Source organism: Symphalangus syndactylus, chromosome 11, assembly GCF_028878055.3.
Source record: "Symphalangus syndactylus isolate Jambi chromosome 11, NHGRI_mSymSyn1-v2.1_pri, whole genome shotgun sequence".
In the NCBI taxonomy this organism is placed as follows: Eukaryota; Metazoa; Chordata; class Mammalia; order Primates; family Hylobatidae; genus Symphalangus; species Symphalangus syndactylus.
Window position 1 is genome coordinate 121340987 of NC_072433.2, and position 23695 is coordinate 121364681.

The window sequence follows — 23695 nt, forward strand, 5'->3', positions numbered from 1 at the left end:
AGCAATAAACAGCCTTTGAAAAAGCTGTTTTTTTTTTTTCATAAAACACCTTCTCCCCCCACCACAAGTGGTGCTTTTGTTGGTGCCTACAGAGATTGCAAGGGAAAGCAATACTGCCAAAAATTCTTTGCTTTAATGTAAATTGATTTGAGACTGTCCTCCCCGCTCCCCTTTTTCGAATTGTAGTAATGTGAAGATCACATATCTGTATTGCTATTCAGCGAGTATCAGAACAAAGAAAAGTCTTGCCCTTGATTGCACAGCAATATAGTAAAGGCAATTTAAGGATCATGTGACTACTTTTTGTTGCATTGTGTCTTTTATATTTGTTTGTTACCTCAAATTTTATTCAAGAGTTGAGAGTTATCATATGATAGATAAGTGGAGATAAGTTGAAGCAGAAATGTGATTCTATAATTTGTCCAAGAGAAGAAAATCATAAGCTTATTAAATTCCAAGAGTTATGTCTCTGAATAATTAATTCTTAAAAATACAATGCGTATGAGAATTTTTTATGATGAAACTGTATGCGTGACTATAAAAACTTGAAGTAGAATCAACAAACTGGGTATCATGGAACTTGTATTAGGAATTCCAACACATTTTTTTTTGCTCTCAACCTTTCATCTTTATGGAGTCAAAAGAAAGTGATCAACTTTCTTGCTCATACGACAGCTAAATTGTAAAGAGTGGTATCTTTGTTTGTATGTAAATTTATTTTGGTGAAATGAATATCTGAGTTTCCTTTAGCTGAAATAATCGATTTCCTAGCTAGAAAAATAGATGCTTGCTTCTGACTTTGCTGTGAGCTTGCTCCTTCAAGATGATTTGTTTCAGAACAAGTACAACGAACTGTGCAGAATTATACATGGTCCAAGCTCTTCTTGGCTTGTACCTTTCATGGGTGGGGATGTTAAGGTGCCATAGTCCAAATTTCTCAGTGCTTTTCTTTACACTAAGTCCCCTTATAATGTGAGTCTGAGAATTGAAAATTTAATGCCATGCAACTTAGCCTTAAGTCCAAATGAGAGTATCATCACTCTTTGATTCTGCTTCTGAATTTCCCTGGGCAGTTCATTAAAATATTTCTGTTAACACGTTGAATAACCTGCCTCGGAATATTGCTTTCACATTTATTTAAAGTCATAATTGGGTTACTGCTTCTTCCCAATGCTGAATGCTTTTTGAAAATAAAATGTTAATGACATGTGGTGTTCCAAGAAAACATATTCATAAATATATATGTGTGTGTGTGTGTATATATGTATCTATGAATATGTTTTCTTGGAACACCACATGTCATTAACATTTTATATATATATGCCTGTGTGATAATTTGTGATGTGAACACATAATTGACATCTGTGAGACAAAGGGACCTGCTAGGTAAAGTTGAAACAAAAGGGATTTGAAAAAATACCTGACTTTTATTAGAAGCAATGTGATTTTGCCTGAATTAATTAATGTATTTGAGGCATAATTTTCTGTAAATAAAATTAGATAATAATAACTCTCTCTCAAATTTTCTGTGAAGATGAAATCAAAAGTGTCTACGTTTTTTAAAGGTCTAGGATAGTTCCTGGCACATAATAAGCACACAGTAAAAGTGACTTCCTTCTTGTCTTTTGCTATCTGAAACCATATTTCTCTAACTTAAAATCCATGGAAGCTTTCGTTTTGTGAACTCTGCAGGAACACAACATATAACTAATGAAATCCGTGAGTTTTTCATTGGAGAAGAATTTACAGTCCAGGAGTTGGGGTCCTGGAGTCTTAGGTATACTTTTTTACCCACTGACTTATACCCTCTTCCGAACTCTTAGATGCCCTTTCCCATCTTCATCCCCACCATGACAGCTCTGAAAGCTCTGCATTGGTTCTCTAGGATTCTATCCAAGAAACATAATTTGAAAACGCCAACACCAAAGTTGAGAAAGACTCCCTTCTTAGATTTAGTAACCACAAGTATTTATATACAATAATATTCACCACCAACGTATTGAACAAAATTGATTTGGTTAAAGTGGAAAATCATAAAAATTATCACTCCTATGAATTTTATGTTTAATGTTCACTCAACACTTGAATGTGCATTATTTCTTTGTACATCTTTTGATATGAAACCAATTTTTTAAAAGGGCAGTGTTTAATTGCAGTTCTTAGGAAAAATATGCTTATAACTCTATCATCTATGATAACTAGCTTGACATTTTTTTTAAGTGTTCAGTTCAATAGTGTTAGGTATATTCACATTATTGTGAAACAGATCTCCAGAAGTTTTTCATCTTGTAAATCTCAAGCTATATTCCCATTAAACAACACTCCCCCTTTCCACCACTTCCCTCCATGGCTGTGTGTGTGTGTGTGTGTGTTGTGTGTGTGTAAAGTAAGATTAAAAAACCTGTGTAGCCATCTAGGAGCAAAGTTTTGTTTGTTTGTTTCTTTCTTTTTTGAGATGAGGTCTTGGTCTGTCATTCAGGCTAGAGTTCAGTGGCATAATCATAGCTCACTGCAGCTTTGAACTCCTCTGCTCAAGTGATCTTCCTGCCTCAGGCTCCAAAGTACCTGGGACTACAGGTGTGCACTGTTGTGCCCTGCTACTATTTATTTTTCAGGTTTTGTGGAGACGGAGTTTCACTATGTTACCCAGGCTGGTCTCAAACTCCTGACCTCAAGTGATCCTCCTGCCTCAGCTTCCCAAAGTGCTGAGATTACAGGTGTGAGCACCTGCACCTGGCAAAATCTTTTTAATTATGTTCCTAAATTTTTCCTGGACTCTCATTCATGTCTAATTCAAAAGCATGTTTAAATTATGTGCCTTTCCAAAGCATTCAAATTAATTTTCTTAGAAGAAACAATTATTGTCTTTCCCTCATATTTATCATTTTTATTATAATTGAGTTAAACTTCATAGACATATTAAGCACAACTAGCTTAAAACATAAGAAACAGCCTCACGCATTCTTAGTAAGCATGCAACTGATTAGAGAAGCAGGGACAAGCGTTCTAACGAATGGTCTACAAGACATGAACATTCATGTTACAAATATTGACCAATATGATTAGCAAAAAGAATAAAGAGCACTGATGAACAGAACATATCTGGCCAGCAGCGCTGGCTCATGCTCACCTACAAAGCGAGTAATCCCCTCACTTTGGGAGGTTGAGGCGGGTGGATAGCTTGAGGCCAGGAGTTTGAGACCAGCCTAGCCATTATAGCAAAACCCATCTACTAAAAATACAAAAAATTAGCTGGACATGGTGGCTCATGCCTGTAATCCCGACTACTCAGGGGGCTGAGGCAGGAGAATCACTTGAACGCTGGTGGTGGAGGTTGCAGTGAGGCGAGATCACAACTAGAGAAGCCGAGTAAATATATCCATAGACAGCATGCGGCTGTAAGCAACATATCTTCCTTTCCTTAACCGAGATGCAAGAAGTGTCTATATATTTTTTTTAAAAAATTTAGAATAAATTCCATTTACTCTCAGCCTAAAATATTGGGAGAAAGAGTATGTCAAACGGAAATAGAAGAAATTTTAAAAACCATGAAGCATTTTTCAGTTTAAGAGAGAAAAATAACATCTAATCAAGAATTACAAATCCTGGAAGTATTTAGACTTTTAGACCGAGATTTGGGGGTTTCTATAGGCTGAAGACCAAATTGGCAGTTATGGAATGTTGCAGAGCTCTGTGATAGTGAAATTGACATAGAATTTAACAATTTACTGTTGCTAAGATAGAACAGCCTACCTCTTCACCTTGGAATGGTAATGAAAAATTCTCATCTCATTCTTTCATACCTGTATTCTTCACTCACAGTGGTTTGTAATGAGGTATAACTCGGCTGAAAATCTTTATCATCTTTTGATTTTGAGGGCCTGGGATCTGATCCAAGTCTTTGCCATATTGCCATTTTCTTTTCCATTTGCTTTCTAGCCTCTCTGTTTAATTCTTAGAATACTTTTTATCATAATCTGTCAAATTCCATCTTTAAAATGTGGAAATCTAGGATAGACATTACAAATCTGGGCTTGTTTTCCTTCTATCGATTTTTAGTCATGTCTGTTTGTTTTTTATTTTTATTTATTTTTTATTTTTTTAATTATACTTTAAGTTTTAGGGTACATGTGCACAACATGCAGGTTTGTTACATATGTATACATGTGCCATGTTGGTGGGCTGCACCCATTAACTCGTCATTTAACATTAGGTATATCTCCTAATGCTATCCCTCCCCCCTCCCCCCACCCCACAACAGGCCCTGGTGTGTGATGTTCCCCTTCCTGTGTCCATGAGTTCTCATTGTTCAGTTCCCACCTATGAGTGAGAATATGCGGTGTTTGGTTTTTTGTCCTTGTGATAGTTTGCTGAGAATGATGGTTTCCAGCTTCATCCATGTCCCTACAAAGGACATGAACTCATCATTTTTTATGGCTACATAGTATTCCATGGTGTATATGTGCCACATTTTCTTAATCCAGTCTATCATTGTTGGACATTTGGCTTGGTTTCAAGTCTTTGCTATTGTGAATAGTGCTGCAATAAACATACGTGAGCATATGTCTTTATAGCAGCATGATTTATAATCCTTTGGGTATATACCCAGTAATGGGATGGCTGGGTCAAATGGTATTTCTAGTTCTAGATCCCTGAGGAATCGCCACATTGACTTCCACAATAGTTGAACTAGTTTACGGTCCCAACAACAGTGTAAAAGTGTTCCTATTTCTCCACATCCTCTCCAGCACCTGTTGTTTCCTGACTTTTGAATGATGGCCATTCTAACTGGTGTGAGATGGTATCTCATTGTGGCTTTGATTTGCATTTCTCTGATGGTCAGTGATGATGAGCATTTATTCATGTGTCAGTTGGCTGCATAAATGTCTTCTTTTGAGAAGTGTCTGTTCATATCTTTCACCCACTTGTTGATGGGGTTGTTTTTTTCTTGTAAATTTGTTTGAGTTCATTTTAGATTCTGGATATTAGCCCTTTGTCAGATGAGTAGATTGCAAAAATTTTCTCCTATTCTGTATGTTGCCTGTTCACTCTGATGGTAGTTTCTTTTGCTGTGCAGAAGCTCTTTAGTTTAATTAGATCCCATTTGTCAATTTTGGCTTTTGTTGCCATTGCTTTTGGAGTTTGAGACATGAAGTCCTTGCCCATGCCTGTGTCCTGAATGGTATTGCCTAGGTTTTCTTCTAGGGTTTTTATGGTTTTAAGTCTAACATTTAAGTCTTTAATCCATCTTGAATTAATTTTTGTATAAAGTGTAACGAAGGGATCCAGTTTCAGCTTTCTACATATGGCTAGCCAGTTTTCCCAGCACCATTTATTAAATAGGGAATCCTTTCCCCATTTCTTGTTTTTGTCAGGTTTGTCAAAGATCAGATGGTTGTAGATATGTGGCATTATTTCTGAGGGCTCTGTTCTGTTCCGTTGGTCTATATCTCTGTTTTGGTATACTGTAGCCTTGTAGTATAGTTTGAAGTCAGGTAGCGTGATGCCTCCAGCTTTGTTCTTTTGGCTTAGGATTGACTTGGTGATGTGGGCTCTTTTTTGGTTCCATATGAACTTTAAAGTAGTTTTTTCCAATTCTTTGAAGAAAGTCATTGGTAGCTTGATGGGGATGGCGTCGAATCTATAAATTACCTTGGGCAGTATGGCCATGTTCACGATATTGATTCTTCCTACCCATGAGCATGGAATGTTCTTCAATTTGTTTGTATCCTCTTTTCTTTCATTGAGCAGTGGTTTGTAGTTCTCCTTGAAGAGGTCCTTCCCATCCCTTGTCAGTTGGATTCCTAGGTATTTTATTCTCTTTGAAGCAATTGTGAATGTCAGTTCACTCATGATTTGGCTCTCTGTTTGTCTGTTATTGGTGTATAGGAATGCTTGTGATTTTTGCACATTGATTTTGTATCCTGAGACTTTGCTGAAGTTGCCTATCAGCTTAAGGAGATTTTGGGCTGAGACGATGGGATTTTCTAGATATACAATCACATCATCTGCAAACAGGGACAAGTTGACTTCCTCTTTTCCTAATTGAATACCCTTTATTTCGTTCTCCTGCCTGATTGCCCTGGCCAGAACTTCCAACACTATGTTGAATAGGAGTGGTGAGAGAGGGCATCCCTGTCTTGTGCCAGTTTTCAAAGGGAATGCTTCCAGTTTTTGCCCATTCAGTATGATATTGGCTGTGGGTTTGTCATAGATAGCTCTTATTATTTTGAGATACATCCCGTCAGTACCTAATTTATTGGGAGTTTTTATCATGAAGGGTTGTTGAATTTTGTCAAAGGCCTTTTCTGCATCTATTGAGATAATCATGTGGTTTTTGTCATTGGTTCTGTTTATATGCTGGGTTATGCCTATGTTGAACCAGCCTTGCATCCCAGGGATGAAGCCCACTTGATCATGGTGGATAAGCTTTTTGATGTGCTGCTGGATTCAGTTTGCCAGTATTTTATTGAGGATTTTTGCACCAATGTTCATGAGGGATATTGGTCTAAAATTCTCTTTTTTTTGTTGTGTCTCTGCCAGGCTTTGGTATCAGGATGATGCTGGCCTCATAAAATGAGTTAGGGAGGATTCCCTCTTTTTCTATTGATTGGAATAGTTTCAGAAGGAATGGTACTAGCTCCTCCTTGTACCTCTGGTAGAATTTGGCTGTGAATCCATCTTGTCCTGGACTTTTTTTGATTTGTAAGCTATTAATTATTGCCTCAATTTCAGAGCCTGTTATTGATCTATTCAGAGATTCAACTTCTTCCTGGTTTAGTCTTGGGAGGGTGTATGTGTCGAGGAATTTATCCATTTCTTCTAGATTTTCTAGTTTATTTGCATAAAGGTGTTTGTAGTATTCTCTGATGATAGTTTGTATTTCTGTGGGATTGGTGGTGATATCCACTTTATCATTTTTTACTGCGTCTCTTTGATTCTTCTCTCTTTTCTTCTTTATTAGTCTTGCTAGCAGTCTATCATTTTTGTTGATCTTTCAAAAAACCAGCTCCTGGATTCACTTAATTTTTGAAGGGTTTTTTGTGTCTCTATTTCCTTCAGTTCTGCTTTGATCTTAGTTATTTCTTGTCTTCTGCTAGCTTTTGAATGTGTTTCTCTAGTTCTTTTCGTTGTGATGTTAGGTTGTCAATTTTAGATCTTTCTTGCTTTCTCTTGTGGGCATTTAGTGCTATAAATTTCCCTCTACACACTGCTTTGAATGTGTCCCAGAGATTCTGGTATGTTGTGTCTGTGTTCTCGTTGGTTTCAAAGAACATCTTTATTTCTGCCTTCATTTCGTTATGTACCCAGTAGTCATTCAGGAGCAGGTTGTTCAGTTTCCACGTAGTTGAGCAGTTTTGAGTGAGTTTCTTAATCCTGAGTTCTAGTTTGACTACACTGTGGTTTGAGAGGCAGTTTGTTATAATTTCTGTTCTTTTACATTTGCTAAGGAGTGCTTTACTTCCAACTATGTGATCAATTTTGGAATAGGTGTGCTGCTGAGAAGAATGTATGTTCTGTTGATTTGGGGTGGAGAGTTCTGTAGATGTCTATTAGGTCTGCTTGGTGCAGAGCTGAGTTAAATTCCTGGATATCCTTGTTAACTTTCTGTCTTCTTGATCTGTCTAATGTTGACAGTGGGGTATTAAAGTCTCCCATTATTATTGTTTGGGAGTATAAGTCTCTTTGTAGGTCTCTAAGGACTTGCCTTATGAATCTGGGTGCTCCTGTATTGGGTGCATATATATTTAGGAGAGTTAGCTCTTCTTGTTGAATTGATCCCTTTACCATTATGTAATGGCCTTCTTTGTCTCTTTTGATCTTTGTTGGTTTAAAGTCTGTTTTATCAGAGACTAGGATTGCAACCCCTGCCTTTTTTTGTTTTCCATTTGCTTGGTAGATCTTCCTCCATCCCTTTATTTTGAGCCTATGTGTGTCTCTGCACGTGAGATGGGTTTCCTGAATACAGCACACTGATGGGTCTTGACTCTTTATCCAATTTGCCAGTCTGTGTCTTTTAATTGGAGCATTTAGCCCATTTACATTTAAAGTTAATATTGTTATGTGTGAATTTGATCCTGTCATTATGATGTTAGCTGTTTATTTTGCTCGTTAGTTGATGCAGTTTCTTCCTAGCCTCAGTGGTCTTTAAAATTTGGCATGTTTTTGCAGTGGCTGGTACCAGTTGTTCCTTTCCATGTTTATTGCTTCCTTCAGGAGCTCTTGTAGGGCAGGCCTGGTGGTGACAGAATCTCTCAGCATTTGCTTGTCTGTATTTTATTTCTCCTTCACTTATGAAGCTTAGTTTGGCAGGATATGAAATTCTGGGTTGAAAATTCTTTTCTTTAAGAATGTTGAATATTGGCCCCCACTCTCTTCTGGCTTGTAGAGTTTCTGCTGAGAGGTCAGCTGTTAGTCTGATGGGGTTCCCTTTGTGGTTAACTTGACCTTTCTCTCTGGCTGTCCTTAACATTTTTTCTATGTATGGGATCAATGACTTTAGCTTACAGTCTATGAAAGTATCTCACTTACGTTATTCAGTTCTGGTTTCTTTTTCTCCAAGTCCTCTTTTTTTTTTTCCCTTGGAAGAGTTGAATTGCATATTCACTTGCATATGTGAGAAAATTGAGAATTCTAACTTTTATGTCGTTCTTTCAGGTTGTTCTCGAGGTGAGTTATATGGCCTTCAACCTGCTCATACAAAGTTATAGCACAGAAACGATGTCTATGAATTCTTGGAAGAAAGCAAGCAATCAGGCGCCTCCAATTACCCTGTCATCCTTAAACACACGTTTGATATTTCAGCTAAAAAGCAAACTGTGTAAGACATAATTTTCGCATCCCAGCCATTGATGGGAGAGTATGTTTTGTAAGCCCATCTACTAAAACAGGATCTTCTTTTTAGATTCTGGTTCAATAAATTGCTGAACAAGTGAAATGCATACTCTTCCGCTTTTCCAGATTTGCTTCCTCAAACAGTCATATTGTGCCATTAGCAAATTGTTTCTGGTTTCTGCATTTATCGTTTAGTTGGCTCATGAGCCTGCTGTTTGGTCAGACTTGATAAGGAAATCTTGTCTGTGCTGTGTGTGGCATTGGTCAGGATGGCTTGTGTGGGGGCAGATTCTACTTTTAGGATGGTTCACTCGAACTGGGGCCTTTGCTGCCCTCTAAGTTGGCTTCTTTACATGGGTTTGGTAATGGCTGCCCCCCTTGCTTTACAACATGGTGTTTGGAATCCAAGAGTGAGTGTCCAAAGAAAACAGAAAGTGGAACCTACCAGTTCCCTGAGACAGGGGCTGGATACTGGCATAGCCTGTTTTCCTTCTTCTGTTATTGGTAAAGCATAGAGGTAAATTCAAGGGCAAGGTATATGGAACTCACTTCTTAATGACAGAGATGACAAAGGAATTTGAGGCCATGTTTTAAAAATATCATATAGGTTATTTTAAAATATGTTTCAATTTCAATTATAATTCCCTCTGAATCTGTAGTTTAAACAGGAAGTTCTTACGTTAAGAGGGAGTTTTCTAGTTTTATTAATTTTTGACTAAGTTCTAGCCTAATTACTCATGGTACAGGATTATATATTACATATCATCAGTTCTCAGAGTGTTTAGGCATTGTTTTATATCTCAAGATATGATTTTTTAAATGAATCTTTTGGGAAATGGGAAAAGATAGATACATTTCAAAGTTTAGAGGTATCGCATTCAGTATGTAAAAGTTACGTCAATTTATCTTATTTTTTTTCTTACTGTTGTTGAATTCTTTGATGTCATTACCAATTTTTGTTTGCTTTTTAAAACAGACACTAGGATCAATTAAAATATCACATGTTAATGATAGATTTTAATTTTTCATTTTAGTTATGTAATTTCGCAAGTTACATTTTTCTTTACGTTATTTACATACAAATTTAGAATTATTCCATCTTTCTTGCGAGCCAAACTTTTTACCAATATAAAGTGTTCTTCTTTACCTCAAGTTATATTAAAGCATTTTCCAGCTTCCTATTGTTTAATGTATTTATAATGTAAATTTTTCTGTTGTTTTACTTTCTGTGTTCTTATATTTAAGGTGTGTCTCTTTCAAATAGATGTAGTTGGAATTTGTTCTGTCATTCAGTCTGGCAATCTACATACATAATGCTATTATTGTTATTTGAATTTTTAAGTTTAAATTACCGCTTAATTTTCTATCCCTTCCCTGTTTTTCTTCTTCCCATACTGTAAGTTAAAATGTATATTTTATTATGCCTTTCCTTTCTATAATTTTATGTTACACATTCCTTGAAAATTATTTTAGTGATTTCCTTAAAGATGCAGGTCATGCCACATATGTAACTGACTTATCAAAGTTAACATAGATAAAACTTTTTCTTACTTTCCAGAGAAAACAATATTCTTAGAATATACTAAACTTGATATGTTATTGTTTTCAGGTATTTTAATTCTTCACATTATATATTTTAAACTTCATAATACTTTATTGTTAATATTTTATACCATCTACATCCATTTAGATTCACCCAATATTTTGTGTTTTCACTCAGAATTCCTTCTTGGCGTTTATTTTCTTACATCATTTTGTAGATTTAATTCTATGTCTTCTTACTGTCATAATTTCTGTTGAGAAGTCTATTGCCAGACTTATTCTTGGTTCCTTGAAGGTACTATGTTTTATTCCCTCTGGATACTTTAAAGTTTTTCCTTTTCAGGGACATGGATGAAGCTGGAAACTATCATTCTTAGCAAACTAACACAAAAACAGAAAACCAAACACCACATGTTCTCACTCATAAGTGGGAGTTGAACAATGAGAACATATGGACACAGGGAGGGGAACATCACACACCGGGGCCTGTAGGGGAGTGGGAGCTAGGGGAGGGATAGCATTAGGAGAAATACCTAATGTAGATGACAGGTTGATGGGTACAGCAAACCATCATGGCACATATACCTATGTAACAAAACTGCATGTTCTGCACATGTACCCCAGAACTTAAAGTATAATAAAAAAAAAAAGAAAAAAATTTTCTGTTTTTACTTGGTTTTCAAAAGTTAAAATATGGCCTGCCTGTAATTCCTTTTGAATCCATCTTTTCTTTCCTTTAGCTTCTTGAATTTGTGGTTTGATGTCCTTTGTCACTTTTGGAAAATTCTCAGCCAGTATCTTTTTTTCTATTTCTTCTTTCTATTCTCACCTGCAGTTCTCCAATAACATATCAACTTCTTTCACCCCATGAGCCTTAGTTTTTTCTCTTTTTTCCTCTATTAATTAGTTTGGCCGTTTTATTCTTTCCTGTATTACAGGTAATTAATTTTCTCTTTGGCCATGTATAATCTGCTGTTAAACACGTTCGTTATTTTTATTTTCAATTATTGATTTTTTCCATTGAACACATTCCATTTGCATCTTTTTATGGCTTACTGTTCCATGATAACGTTCTCAATCTGACTTCTGTATCCTTATGAAGAATTATTTTAAAGTTTGTGATAATTGCATTACCTGACTTTTGAATCTGTTATGTTCTCTGTTATTTCCTCGATTTTGTCATTTAATAACATCTGCTTCTAGTGACTTTTATTTTTATTCAGTGCTGGATATTGTGAATAAGAAATTGTCAAAATTATTTGAGCCCTAGAGAAATGTACCTTTTTTCCCAGAGCGCTTTTAACTTTGCTTTCGATGGAAAGTAGGGCCGTTAGCAATCACTTCTTGTGAAGACTAGTGTATCCCCAGCCTACCTGTCTTCTATGGTATGGTCCTTTTGGTTTTCAAGTCATAGACTTTGTGATTTTCCAAAGCCCTTTCTACTTGACAGCAAGTTAACTTTATTTTTTGAACTCTTAAACTTGTAAATCTGTCAAAAAGACTTCTCAATCTTTTCAGCCTCTCAGCCATTTCTGAAATCAGCATCAGTTTCTGTGATAAACATGGCCTTAAATGCTGAGCTCATCTCACTGGGTTTCTTATGCTGGACTTTCACCCTCTGATTTTTGTTGCCCATAAACTCTTTGACACTTGACACATACATTTTAAACGTGTTTTTGTTTTTTCTTTTTCTTGTTGTTCTTAGTTAGAAAGTTGTTCTCAGAGTAAGGTTGGGCATTACCAAAACCAGAATTCCTATTTTTTCTTAATTTATAAAAGAAATTCTAGAAAATTTTTTCTTAAACAAATGTATACAAGTATAATTCTATTTTAAGTTCTTACTCTTTTTTTTTTTTCTTTGAGATGGAGTTTCATTCTTTTTGCCCAGGCTGGATAGAATGGCGCGATCTCAACTCACCGCAACCTCCGCCTCCCAGGTTCAAGCGATTCTCCTGCCTCAGCCTCCCAGGTAGCTGGGATTACAGGCATGTGCCACGATGCCTGGCTAATTTTGTATTTTTAGTAGAGATGGGGTTTCACCATGTTGGTCAGGCTGGTCTCAAACTCCCGACCTCAGGTGATCTACCTGCCTCAGCCTTCCAAAGTGCTGGGATTACAGGTGTGAGCCACCGCCCCTGGCGTTAAGTTGTTATTCTTAAATCCATGAGGTAAAGATGTTTAGGTACTCATGAAAATTTTCATTAACTCATCTACCTGTAACTGTTCATCAAACTTCTGACTTATGTGTACTTAATTTTATGTGCTTAAAGATTAATGATCTTTTTAAAAATATCATTAAATATCGAACCTGAAGAAAACTTTGAATTTCAGTAAGGTTTTCCATTTTATAGATGTGGTAATTGTACTTCAGAGCAATGGCAGCAGCAAGAATATCAGCTATGATAAATGTGCAACTCAGGATTATACCTGTCTATATACTGCATGGTATTATTTGATTGTTTAGTTCAAGAACCATGCTTATTCTGTATACTTGTATTATCTGGTATAAGTGCATCTCTCAAGGACACTTTAGTTCTAAGATCAATAGGACTATATGAGGGTTTTATCACCAGTGTCTGACAAATGTCCCCAATAGATTGTTTGATGATTTATCTGCAGACAAATTATAGATCCTTACCATGCAGAAGGAAATGGTTCCCCTTGTTAAAGAAAAATCTATCTGGTTAACCATTGCATGTACTCAGACCAATACTGAAAGATAACATCAAAGAAATTTTATTATTTGCCTGTCAGAAGAATCAGAATAAATGGTGAGTTAGAAGGTATTACTAGATAGTCTAATGTTTTACATTTAATAGTTTAACACGTCTCACTCAGATTTGCCTAAAGGACTATAAAATAATAATTTCTGAAAAATCATGTCACCTTAGTCATGGAATGTAAAAATAAAGATAAGTGAAATCTCTATTATAGATAATGCAACATGTAGGCATCGTATCTAGAGAAGTTATTTTTGAAATGAAGTCCTAGTTCTAGTCCCCAGACATGCTATTGTCATCTTCCAACATGATAAAAATCTAATATACTTTCCTTTTTTTTACAGCTTACTATCGCATACTGTCTGTTAAATTTCATAAAATTCTGTGCCATATTTTAAACATACATCAAGTTTATCAACTTTATTCATATAAATATGCATTACTGAGAATGTTTACTATTTTTATTTCAAAATAACCTTATTGTGAGATAGGAAACACAGTTTTGTTTATCTTTAACCAAACTAATTTATACTTTAATTCTACTCTATTGAATGTGGTATAGTAATTCTAATTCAATTTAATGATTCAGTATCAAGTATTCTACATAATTTTTTGGTTTGTTGTGTCTTGATTATTAAACATGAGTAGGTATAAAGGAAAATGTTAAAATGAAGAGACTGAGGAACATATGCCCTATAAGAATTTCTATTTTTAAAGGACATGTTTTCAAATAAACATAGTCAGTTGGCTTATATGCATTTAACTAATTTCAGTACCCTTTGAATAAACAAAAAATGATACCAGTTTCTGAAAATAGAAGAAACATATCTCATGTAGCTTGATTTTAATGTTGTGTCTAGCTTTTTTCTCTATTACTAATATGTATTGCTTGCACTTCACAAGCTGTTATATGATGCCATATAAATTTAATATGCCCTGAAGGGAATTTGCCTTAGGGACGTATTAAGAAGGCTAAATATGATTTTGAAAGTTATAAACTATGCTTTCCAATTTAGTGTTATCCAATCAGACCTAATTTATATTTCAGCATAAGCTGGAAGTAAAATAGAGTTTGCCTGGTTAATGTCCAAGGCAGAGAAGAATTTCTAGCAAATTCTCTAATATATGCCTAATTGATATTTCTATTGATAAAAACCTGACAGTGTTTATTAGCATGTCTGAGCAAAAAAATGCTTCTAATAGCTGTTAGTGTTTTGCAAAAATTATATATTGTATCTTGGATCAGTAATCTTATCTCAACCAACTTTTTCTTTCCTTGGCATTGTTTCCCAATATAGACTTATGACTATGTTAATAATAAAAGTTCTGCTGTAAGTCTGATTTAATTTTTCTTTTTCTTTTTCTTTCTTTCTTTCTTTCTTTCTTTCTTTCTTTCTCTCTCTCTCTCTCTCTCTTTCTCTCTCTCTCTTTCTTTCTTTCTTTCTTTCTTTCTTTCTTTCTTTCTTTCTTCTTTCTCTCTTTGTCTCTCTTCCTTTCTTTCTTTCTTTCTTTCTTTCTTTCTTTCTTTCTTTCTTTCTTTCTTTCTTTCTCTCTCTGTCTCTCTCTCTCTCTCTCTCTCTCTTCTGTTTTTGAGATGGAGTCTTGCTCTGTCACCCAGGCTGGACTGCAATGATGTGATCTCAGCTCACTGCAACCTCTGCCTCCCGGGTTCAAGCGATTCTCCTGCCTCAGTCTAATTTCTAATTATTATACCACGTCTAGCCATTAGCTATGAATTAGTCTTTAAGCACTTCTACTACATCCCTAAATAGTCCAAGGATAAAAGTACCTGTCATGAACATTAGTATATTTAGAGAAACCATGTAGTGTAGCTTAGACTGTGAAGACAAAAATGCCTAGATTTACAAGTTACTACCCGTATCAATTTTTAAATAGAATTGCTCATTTAATTTACAAAGCATACATTTTGCCCATTTTAAGTACACAATAATTTTTAATAAATTTACAGAGTTCTGCCAATAGCATGACGATTTCATTATTTCTGTCTCTCTGAAAAGATTCCTCATGCCTATCTGAAGTCAATCTCAAGTTTCACTGCCAGCCCCAGGCAAACAGCAGCCTGCTTTTTTTTCTCTATAGATTTTCTTTTCTGGACATTTTATATGAGTGGAAGTATATAATGTGTGATCTTCTGATCTTCTGTGTCTAGCTTTTTTCACTTAGCATAATATTTTTGAAGTTTATGTTTTACGTGCAGGAGTAGTTAATTGTTATTGCTAAATAGTATTCTACTGCATGAATGTACCACATTTTATTTATCCATTCATCAGTAAATGGGCATGTGGGTTTTTTTTTTTCCAGTTTTTGACTGTGATGAACAATGCTGCTAGAAACATTCAATTACAAATCTTTGTATAGACATATGCTTTCATTTGTCTTGAACAGATACCTAGAAGTGAAATTGATAGATTATATGATAAATTTATATTTAAATTTTTAAGAAATCACCAAACTGTTTACCAAAGCAGTAATATCATTTTAATTACCCCACCAGAAATGTGTATTTCCATTTTCTCCGCAATCTTTTAAAGCATTTGTTATTGACTGCTTTCTTTGTTATAGCCATTCTTGTCAGTGTGATGTGGTATTACATTGTGGTACCAACTTACATTTCCCTAATGACTAATGATGTTGACTGTCTTTTATGTACTCATTAAACATTCATATCTTTTTTGGTAATCTTTTTTGGTAAATGTCTAATCTATACTTTTGTCCATTTTAATTAGGTTATTTTCTTCTTAGTTTTAAGAATTCTTTATAGTTTGTTGTTATGAGTCCTTTATGAGATGATTTGCAAATAATTTCTCCTAGTCTGAAGCTGGTCTTTTTTTTTTTTTTTCTTAATGGTGTCTTTTAAAACACAAACATTTTTAATGTTGGCAAAGTCCAACTTATTTAAAAAAATTATAGACGATGCTTTTGTCTTTGTGTCTAAGAAAGTTTTATACAACCAAAATGATAGATATTTTCTCCTATCTTTTCTTCTATGTTTTATTTAAAAACTTTGTAGTCTTAGCTCTTTCCTTTTAGGCTGCGATCCATTTTGGGTTAATTTGTGTGTATGATGTTGGAGTGAACAGCCCTGCCTCCATCATATCAGGGGGAAAATTCAATCTTAGCACTTTGGGAGGCCGAGGCAGGTGGATCACCTGAGGTCAGGAGTTCGAGACCAGCCTGGCCAACATGGTGAAACCTTGTCTCTACTAAAAATACAAAAATTAGTTGGGCGTGGTGGCAGGCACCTGTAAAACCAGCTATTCGAAAGGCTGAGACAGGAGAATCGCTTGAACCCGGGAGGCGGAGGTATGATGTCAGCTGCAGGTTTTTCATAGATTCCCTTCACCAGGTTGAGGAAATTATCTTGTACTCATAGTTTGTCAAGAGTTTTCATTATAAATAGCTGTTGGATTTTGTCAAATTTTTTTTCTGCTTCTATTGAAGTGATCAGGTATTTTTTGTTCTTTACTCTATTAATATGGTGCATTACAGTAATTGGTTTTCAGGTATAAAACCAACCCTTCATTTCTAGAATAAATCCAACTTGATCATCGTGTGCAATTCTTTTTTATATGTTGTTGATTCTGTTTGCTATTATTTTGATGAAGTATTTTACATGTATATTTATTAGGAATATCTGTACGTAGTTTCCATTTTTGTGATGTCTTTGTGTGCTTTGGTATCAGGGTAATACTGCCTTCATAAAATGAGTTGGGAAGTGTTCTTTTCTTCATTTTTAGAATATTTTATAAAGAATTGCTATTATTTCTGTTTTTAAATCTTGATCGAAGTAAACAGTGAAGCCATCTGTTCCTATATTTTTCTTGTTGGAAGATTTTTTAATTATTAATTTGATTTCTGTAGTTATTATAGATATATTCACATTTTCTGTTTCTTCCTGAGTCAGTTTTAATAATTTATTCATTTTACTTTAAGTTTCTTGAAGTTTGTTCGTTTCATCTAAGTTACCTAATTTGTTTCCATAAAGCTGTTCATAATATTTCTTATAAATCCTTTCAATTTCTCTAGGATAATTGGTGAAGAAATTTCATGTCTAACTTTGGCAATTTCTGTGCTTTTTCTGTTTTTCTTACTTTTAGTCTTTCTTGATAAAGATTTGTCAATATTGCTAATCTTTTCAAAAGCTCAACTTTTTAAAATTTATTTTTAAATTAACAAGTAAAAATTGCAATATTTATGGTGTACAATGTAATGCCTTAATATATGTAGACATTGTGAAATGGCTAAATCAAGTCGTTTAATATATGTATTACCTCACTCACATACTTATCTTTTTTGTGTATGGTGAGAACACTTAAAACCTACTGTCTTAGAAATTTTCTAGTATACAATATTTTGTTAGTAACTATAGTAACTATAGTCATGATGATGTACAATAGATTTCTTCAACTTGTTTCTCCTGTCTAACTGAAATTGTGTATTATTTAGTCAAAATATGCCATGTCCCCCCAGCTACCAGCCTGTAGCAACCAACATTTTACTCTCCATTTTTATGAGTTTGACTTGTTCAGATTCCATCTATTAGTGAAGTCATGTGGCATTTGCCTTTCCGTGCCTGGCTTATTTCACTTAACATAATGTCCTCCAGGTTCATCTATGTTATTGCAACAGACAAAATTCCCTTCCTTCTATGGATGAATAGTATTCCTTTATACATACATGCATACACACACACACCCACAACCCCCTGCCCCCACACACACATCTCAGTTTAAAATTCCATTCATCCGTTGATGGATAATTTAAGTTGATTCCATATCTTGACGGTTGTGAATAATCCTGTAAAGAACGTGGGAGTGAAGACATCTCTTTGAAATAGTAATTTCAGTTACATTGAATATATACCCAGAAGTAAGATAGCTGGATCATATGGTTCTGTTTTCAACTTTTTTTGAGAAATCTCTGTACTGTTTTTCTTTTAATTGCTGTACTAATATATATTCCCACCAACAGTATGCAAGGGTTGCCTTTTGTCCACATCTTTGCCACTTGTTATTTTTCATCTCTTTGATAACAGCCATTCTAACAGATTTGATCTCTCACTGGAATTTTGGTTTGCATTTCCCTGATGATTAGTGATGTTCAGAATTTTTTATATACGTGTCAGCCATTTTTATGTAGTCTTTTGAGAAATGTATAGTCAGATCCCTTGCCATTAAAAAATCAGGTTGTCTTATTTTCTATTGAGTTATTTGAGTTCCTCATCTATTTTGAAAGTTAATTCTTTTCGCTAACTTTGGGCTTAGTTTGTTCCTCTTTTTCTAGTTCCTTATGGTGTAAAGTTAGGTTGCTTACCTGAGTTGTTTTTTTTCCTTAATGTAGGCATTTATCACAGTAAGCCTCCATCTGAGAACTGCTGTTGCTATGTCCCATAATTTCTACTATGTTGTGTTCCCATTTTTGTCTGTCTCACAATATTTTTAAATTTCCCTTTAAATTTCTTCCTCTGACCCATCAGTTGTTTAAGAGCATGTTGTTTGATTTCCGTATATTTGTAAATTTTTCAAAATTCCTCCTGTTATTGTTTTCTAGTTCCATACTATTTTTTTTTTTTTTTTTTTGAGATGGAGTCTCGCTCTGTCACCCAGGCTGAAGTGTAGTGGCACGATCTCGGCTCACTGCAAGCTCCGCCTCCCGGGTTCACGCCATTCTCCTGCCTCAGCCTCTCTGAGTAGCTGGGACTACACGTGCCCGCCACCACGCCCGGCTAATTTTTTGTATTTTTAGTAGAGACGGGGTTTCACTGTGGTCTCGATCTCCTGACCTCGTGATCCGCCCGCCTCGGCCTCCCAAAGTGCTGGGATTACAAGCGTGAGCCACCACGCCTGGCCAGTTCCATACTATTGTGCAGGAAATATATTTGATATGATTTCAATCTTGTTAAATTTGTTAAGACTTGTTTTGCAGGCTAAAATATTACTTATCCTGGAGAAAGTTTCATGTGCCCTTGAGGAAAATGTGTATTCTGCTGTTGGATGGAATGTTCTAGATACGTCTGTTAGGACCATTTGACCTGAAGTGTAGCTTAAGTTGAGGTTTTCTTGTTGATTTTCTATCTGGATGATCCGTCCATTGCTGAAAATGGGGTATTGAGGTCTTCTACCATTACTGTATTACAGTCTATCTCTGCCTTCAGATCTATTACTATTTGCCTTACATATTTAGGCATTCTGATATTGGGTGCATGTATATTTATAATTGTTATATCCTCTTGATGTATTGATACCTTTAATATTTTATAATCAATGTACTATCTTTGTCTCTTTTACAGTTTTTGACTTAAAGCCCATTTTATCTGACTTAAGTATAACTACATTTGTTCTCTTTAGGTTTTAGTTTGCATAAAATATCTTTCTCTATCCTTTCACTTCCAGTCTGTGTGTCCAGCAGTTAAGGTGAGTCTCTTGTAGGCAGAAGATATTTGGATCTTGTTTTTTTTAATCCATTCCGCCACTCTGCCTTTTGATTAGAGAATTTAATTCATTTACATTCCAGGTAATTATTGATCAGTAAGGACTGAGTATTGCCAGTTTGGTAATTGTTTCCTGTTTGTTTTATAGATTTTTTTTGTTCCTTTCTCTTTTGCTATCTTTCCTTAGAATTAGGTGATTTTCTTTAACGGTATTGATTCCTTACTTTTTTCATTTGTGTGTCTGCTATAGGTTTTTGCCTTGTGGTTACCATGAGGATTACATAAAACACTGTGTAGTTATAACTGATTATTTTAGGGTGATAACTTAATGATCAGATAAAAATCTCAATACTTTTACTCTACCACTCTCCACACAATTTATATATTTGATATCACAATTTATATCTTTTTATATTGCATACCCCTGAACAAATTATTGCAGTTATTATTTTAATAGTTTTTATTTTAACCTTCAAACTAAAGATCTAAGTGATTTACATACCACCATTACAGTATTAGAATATGCTGAATTTGACTTTGTAATTATTTTTACCAGTGAGTTTTATACTTTTATGTTTTAATGTTACTAATTAGCATCCTTTTCTTTCAGTGTGAAAAACCTTTTCTGGAATTTCTTGTAAGACAGGTCTTTTGGGGAGGAGTTCTCTCAGCCTCTATTTGGCTGGGAAAATCTTTATCTCTCCATTTCTGAAGGAAAGCTTTGCTGGGTGCAGTATTCTTAGTTGGCAGTTTTTTTTTCTTCAGCACTTTAAATATATCATCCCACTCTTCCCTGGTCTGTTCTCAGTAGATTTCTGCTGAGATATCCACTGCTAGTCATATTGACACTCCTTTATATGTAACTTGCTTCTTTTCTCGTGTTTCAGGATCCTCTTTTTGTCTTTGATTTTATATAGTTTGATTATAACATGTCTTGGTGTAGTCTTGTTTGGATTGGATCTAATTGGAGATCTTTGACCTTCCTGCCCATGGATGTGTATATCTTTTCTCCAGGTTTGGAAAGTTTTCTAATATTATTTCTTTAAGCAAGCTTTCTACTCCTTTTTTTTTCTTTGCTTTCTTGAAATATTGTGACCCCAAATTTGTTCTTTTGATGCTGTTGCATAAGATCTCATAAGCTTCTTAATTCCTTTTCTTTTTTCTCCTCTGATTGTGTACCTTCAAATAACCTGTTTTTCAAGTTCACAGATTCTTTCTGCTTCATTAATTTTGCTATTGATGTGCTCTATTTCATTTTTATTTTGTTCATTGTATTTTTCATCTCCAAATTTTCTGTTTAGCTTTTTAAAATTATTTCAATCTCTCTGTTAAATTTCTTGTTTTGGCCATTTGTTATTTTCTACATTTTGCTGAATTGTTACTCTATTTTCTTGACATTCCCTGAACTTCCTTAAAGCAGCCATTAAAATTCTTTGTCAGCAGTTCATACATCTCCATTTCTTTAAGGTTGATCACTGGCACTTTATTTTGTCAGTTTGGTAATGTCATATTTCCCTCAACATACTTGATCCTTGTGGCTATGTGTCACTGTCAGCACATATGAAGAGGTAGACACTTATTCTGGTTTTTGAAGAGTTACTTTTTCTGGGAAAGCACTTCAATAATCAGCCTATCTCAAGATTCTGGCAGGGCATCTGCCATAGTCCATGGGCAGACTTGCTGCTGGAGCCCTTGGGCTGGCTGTCTTGGTGCCTAAATTCACTCGGATGGTTGATTGGGTCTGCTAGGGTGAACCTATAGCTTATATTCCTGGGGACAGGCCTAAAGCCCATGTTCTCAGGGCCAGTCTTGTGCTGGGATGAATCTGAAGCCTGGTGCCACTGGAGCTGGCATGAAACCTGAGGCTACTGAGGCTAGCCTGAAGCTCAGAACCACTGTGGCCAGCCTGCTACTGAGCACTCTTCATAGTCTAGGGCAACTGAAGTCAGCCTCATAGTGGTGTAGACTGAGATGGAGTCCACTGCACAGGCCTGAATTTTGGCACTGGGGCTGATCTGGAGCCTCAGTTCATGGGTACCAACCTGTATTCTGGGGCTATGGGGGTCTATCTGGTGCTGGCTTTTACTGTGGTGGGCCCAGTGTTGGAGTCTAAGGCAAAGTCTTGGCTCACTTCCCTCTCTTTCCCTCATGCAGAGGTCATCGTTCTCTACACTGTACTGCCTTGGGTTGGGAAAAAGACAACATAGGTAATGGAAACTGTCATTTCTACCCTCTTCAATGCATCTTTTCTTATTTCTGTGGTATTCCCAGGTTCTGTGATCTCTTACCTGGTTATCTGGTTCCCTTAGCTTTTGTGAAGGTGTTTTTGTGTGTAAATAGTTGTCAAAATTGATGTTTCTGTCAGGGGATGATTGCAGGAGAGTCCTATTCTGCCATCTTGCTCTGCCCCTTTCTTAAGTCTGTATATGATTGTTCAAAGCAAAATAATTACAATCACTATTTAATATTAGTCAACATGCATTGCAAATCTTAGGATATACTAAAAATATTTTTGTTTATAATATTTACCATCTCATTTTCCATTAGCTAACTCATAAAAATGAGCACAATGAGGTGATAGAAAAAATATTTTCATGATAAATAAGAATCACTGTGGTTGCCTTCAGAGTTAATATGCAGTTTGGATCAGTCTTTTTCAAATTTGAGTGCATGATGAATTACATTAATTGCATTTTCATGAAGATACCTACGTTCAGAAAGATGGCCTCACAGGAGCTATAAAGCTCTGTACTTCAATGGCTTTGAAAAAAATAAAATACAATTATTTGGAATCTGATGTGTTGAGAAGTTTAGAATATATTTGGTTTTAAAGGCCTTAACCCACCGTAATTCTTCATCAAGGAAAATCAATCACAGGATGAGAACGTGAATTAGATATCCCTAAATGTCATAACGTTTATATATTGGATTTTATTTTTACTTCATTAAGAAACCAAATAAGACTGTAATTAAAGAAAACGATAGCATATGGCAGAGAGACTGTTTATGGTTTTCCCAACTTTATACACCATTAGAAATTCTATGCTGTGAAGGACAAGCCAAGTGAAATATAAGCATAATTGATTAGAAACTTACTCCACTTTTAAATCATAGGGAAATCTACTTTTATTTAATTTGAAACCTGTTACACAACTCTGTTTGAAATGGAATGCTCTAAAATTTCCCATGAAATTTGAAAGGGGATGAAAATGAATGAGGGAGCAAGGGCTTGAAAAGTCTCCTAACAATATTATTTAATTTTAGAGACTTCCTTAGAGTAGATGTATCTTCAAATTATGCTTTTGTAACTTCAGTAATAGTAAGTTAATCCCTCTGTTCATGGGAGTGATTCAATAAAAACTGTTTGAATGCCTACTGTGTGCCAAGTGTTGTGTAATATTCTGAGAAAATAAAAAGCAAGGATGTTGATTTGTGTCCTCACAGAGTAGGCTGGGAAATAAGCAAGTTAATATTTACATTGTGTGACAAATTCTATCTGGTCAGAGAAAAGTGATTGAGGGGCAGACAACACATTATCTTAAGAGTCACTCTGGATCGTTCACAAATTATCGGGACTCAACTTTCCTTTTCCTTCTCGCATCCCAGTTTTCTGGTTTCCCTATATAGCTACAGTTTTCCTTATAGGTATTCATGTGTTTTATAAGTCTGGACATACATATTTCTCCATAGAGTCCATGTTAATTTTTATATAGGTCAGTATTCTGTGATGTTTCATTCTAATAGAGGACTGAGTCATCTTTAAATTTTTAACGTTCCTTGTTTTCACTCAGGATTGAACCAGAACCACATATTTATGTTTGTGTATGTTTGGTGTGGTGTATTGTGATGGTAATTGTGGGACAGTGTGCTATGTGGTATGATGCAATGTGATACATGATATATTGGAAGTGGCATTGTAATAGCATGTTCTATTGTGTGGGTGGTGTAATACGTTCTGTTGGGGATAGTAGGTATAGGGTATGGGTGTGTGGTGGGGTGTGGTATAGTGTGCATTATGCACTGTGGTGCAGTATGTTGTGATGGGCATGGTGGACGTGAACATTGTGGGTGCTGTTGGGATGTGGTGTTTGGCATGGCATGTAAAACAGTTGGAGTGGTAAATGTGGTGTATACATGGTGTATTTGG